We start from the raw sequence: 4,245 nt of genomic DNA on the forward strand, positions 1-4,245 counted from the left end.
ACAGCTAGTCATGCAGTGGTATGCTGGAGAGAGGGATACTGCAGATTGTACGCTTGTCAGAAGAAGTTGATCTTCAGCTTCCTTTTCAAGGTTTTCACGGTAGGCGACAGTCTGATGCATTGGGGTACAGAGTTACACAGTAGGGGAGATGCACGGGACAAATCTATTGAGAGCCTAAATGAAGGTAAGCTTGCAGGAGTTCACAACTGAGCAGGAAAAAGAAGCAGATGCGGTTGATGGGGTGGCTGATGGTTGTTGAGGTCCACATTTTATCGCAGTGAGATTACCAGTGTAATGCATTTAATTGCGCATGTCAAGGTTCAGGCATGTAGTAGTCAAATTATTGTCCTTTTTCCCTTTACTAAATTTTTTCTTGCAAAGTTGCCAGATAATGTGAGTTAGCTCATCCTTTGCGGTGTCAAAAAAGGCCCAGGCTAGACAACCTTTGCCGCCCTTGCAAGCTGCAGACTCGCGAACGGTGCTGGTCACTGCCGCGGTTGTGGCTATGTATTCAGTGCTCATCGCGGTTGCATCACTCCATGTCTGCGCCTTAGGATGCAACGTTACCTCCTCATCCTCTTACTCCTCCACCTCCTCAGATAAGCTACTCAGCTGTGTGCCTGTGTTCACACCAGTAGTGTCGCTACCGGGGGGCAGGGTTGGCGGTCACCCCGGGTCCCGCGCTCTTAGGGAGCCCACCCGGAACTACACTATTGTAACTGTAGCGGCGTGAGCAGCACGCCGCTACAGTTACACTCCGGGAAGAGCAGGGAGACTCGATGTCCCTGCACTGCCTGGTGGCTGCTATTGGGCCCTTGAGCAGGAGGGGGACCCCGATGCCAACATCGGGCCTGCCAAACATTCACCGCAACCACAAGCTCAGTGATGGGAGAGGGAGCAAAGCTCCCTCTACCATCAGTCCTCATAGCGTCCTCTGTCTCTGACATTACTGATGTCATCACTTGGCACCCGGCCCGCTGTGCTGAAGATGTGTGCGGGCCGGGTGCTCAGAGCAGTGGGGGAACCAGGAGGAGAGAGAGGTGAGGATTGTGCTTATTTATTTTTTTCTTATGGGGGGGATTATTCTACAGACTGCCTATGGGGGTGGGGGGATTATGCTACAGACTGCCTATGGGGGCGGGGGGATTATGCTACAGACTGCCTATAGGGGATGGGGGGATTATTCTACAGACTGCCTATGGGGGAAGGGGGGATTATGCTACAGACTGCCTGTGGGGGGTGGGAGGATTATACTACAGACTATCTATGGGGGCATTATCCTACTGACTCTGCCTATGGGGAGTGCATTATACTATATTGAAGACTATCTGGCGAATTATACTATATGGAGGTTAATTATACAGTGTGGGGATTACAGTTAGGGTCATACAGTGTGGGAGATTATGTAGGGTCTTTGCACAATGTAGGTGCCATCATACAGTGTGAGAAATAATGTGGGTTCTTTGTATATTGTGGAGGTCATCATACAGTGTGGGAGATAATGTGGGGTCTTTGTATAGTGTGCGGGCCATCATACAGTGTGGGAGATAATGTGGGGTCTTTTCACAGTGTGGGGTCCATCATATAGTGTTGGAGACATAAGTTTGGAGGCTACTAAGGGGTCAGTATACTGTGTGTTGGGTACTATACAGAGAGGGAGCATTATACTGTGTATAGGTAAGCATCATACTGTGTATAGGGGAGCTGTACATGGGGGGAGACTCAGAACATTATTAAATGTTAAGTGGGCACTTATCGTTATAAGGGAGCTCAGGTTATTATGACTGTCAGAGGGGCACACAGAGGGCACTATTACTTTCTAGGGGGCAAAATGTGTTCACTGTTTTCTAGGACACTTGCACACTGCATTACTATGTTCTAGAGGGTTGTTTTACCATCTTGAGAGCACACAGAAGGTACAGCAACAGAGGCTCAGTATTGGGGTATCAGCAGGAAGAGGTGTTTGTGCAGGTTGGGAATAATTGAGGATGGGGCTTGCAATGTAAGGAGTCAAATGTGTCTTTGTTGTGATCTCTGCAGACCTGAGACTCTGAGTCCTGGATGGAGAAGTCGTCGTGTCGGTCTGGGCAAGATGGAAAAGACGAGAAAAGTGAACAATTTGATCATAAAGAACATCAGCTCTAAGTTACTATATATACCTGTGCTGTGATCTATTATATGTTCTGCAGTACTGGTATCTAGCAATATGTCATCATATGGCGGTAATAGCAGTGCTGGTCTTTGTATAGAGATTATTTTCAGTAACAGCGCTGTCATCTGCTGAGTTTCTCCTACATCCACTATCTGGGTGCGCCACTATTTTTGTAATCAGGGTTACCTGGTTAGGGGCCTTCTCAGAAGTTTTGCCCCCCCTAACCAAAACGCTAGCTACACCTCTGGTTCACACCAAGTGGGATCTACAACCTCATCATCATTCAGTGTGTTATCCCATTCCTCGACCTGAGAGTCACCTTCCTCCTCTTCTTGCCCTGACAGCACAGTACAGTCTGCGTGACCCTCAGGTATCTGAGTCTTATCAGGATCACCTCCCTTCCCCCGGGGGTAAATGTTTAGTGATGAGAGTCAGGAAGCTGCTTGGACCCTACTTTTTTTTCCCCCTGTATGTAGAACAATATTTGCACCAAAGAATTTTAGGCTGAGATATAACCTGCTTTATATACCACGGTAGTAAGAAAATTTTGAGTTTATCATGTCTGTGTACCCCTGTGTAGAGAACAATACCTGCACCAAAAAATTAATTTCACTAGAGTATAACTATTATAATAGAGACCAAAACCTCTTCCACTACAGCCAACCCAGCAGATGGAGACCCAATCAGGATTGTTCACATTTCCCTAAATTAGGGCCTAACACCACCAAAGTGGCATAAATATCGCCACAGTAGAAGTAGTATAATGGAGACGAAAACCTCTTCCACTACAGCCAACCTAGCAGATGGAGACCCAATAAGGAGTGTTCACATTTAAAAAAAATTAGGGCCTAACACCACCAAATTGGCATCAATTTCACCAGAGTAGAAGTAGTATAACGGAGACCAAAACCTCTTCCACTACAGCTAACCCAGCCGATGGAGAACTAACCAGGAGTGTTCATATTTCCTTCTGGCAGTTATCCTAAGTGGCAGTTGTCACAGTGGCTCATGGAAATATCCCAGAAATGTAGAAATGTAGTTTCACGTTGTTTATTTTTCAGTGTTGCTATCACTTCTGATCTGACAATCTATCTGTTTATTCACAGGTATGTTCCCATCCTGCAATTTCATCCTGCATATTCATTGAACACGCCATTGAAATGTGTATGTCTGTTTATACTGGTATTGTCCTCTTCCTATTCAATTCCCTGCTGTGTTGGTAGCAAGTAGTGTTGAGCCACCCCCGTAGTGTTCGAGTTCGGTTCGGTTCGTCGAACACCCGTGTGTTCGCCGAATTGTTCGTCGAACTGTTCGTCGAACACCTTCGAACACCGTTAAAACCAATGGCAGGCAAACAAAAACACATAGAAACACATAGAAAACACCTTCAAAGGTGTCCAAAAGCTGACAAACTGCTCAGAAGACACAACTAACACATGGAAAAGTGACAAGTACATATAGTCATGCGAAAAGAAAAGAGGTGGAGGAGTAAAAGGAGGGGGAGACACAGATATAGGCATGTCATGCCCTTCTAAAATCCAAAAAGTGAGAAGCCGACACGTTCAGTCCGCTCCTGCCCGTGCCACCTCCATGTCGCCGGGTTTGTGCCAGAGCCGCGGTGAACCCTGACGGCCAGCCCCCCTCTCCCAATACTGGTGCCTGTCCGCTGGTGTGTCGAGCGAGTCCCCCTGTGGTGGAGGCAGCTCTAAGCTTTTTCATTTAAATTGTCTCTCTAATTTGAATGAATACACTTTAAATCCATTTACAAGGATCTATTGGAGGGCAAGTCTCATGCCAGCAGCCGCGTAATTCCAGCTCCAGTAGCGTCCACTAAAGCTGCTGCAGTTAAAAAGCTTTTATAAGGATCGAGCTCGGCTGTCCACCGCAAGGCATCCTACTGCCAGTCCCAGCCCCTATGCCTTGGGGTGCCTCCTGATGCGCTTCACTGAGTATCCCGTGGTCCCGAAGCATTTCCTTTGAAAAAATTAAGTGTCCAAACTACAGGTGGTGTAGCTTGCTTAACAGCCGGGATAATCCGCTGACTAGCAGACACTGCTACTAGGCACAAAGTATTTCCTGGGCTAGATGCAGTT

The sequence above is a fragment of the Phyllobates terribilis genome, unplaced genomic scaffold, assembly GCF_046119375.1.
Source record: "Phyllobates terribilis strain yellow unplaced genomic scaffold, ASM4611937v1 Scaffold_12__6_contigs__length_324123572, whole genome shotgun sequence".
Taxonomy (NCBI): Eukaryota; Metazoa; Chordata; class Amphibia; order Anura; family Dendrobatidae; genus Phyllobates; species Phyllobates terribilis.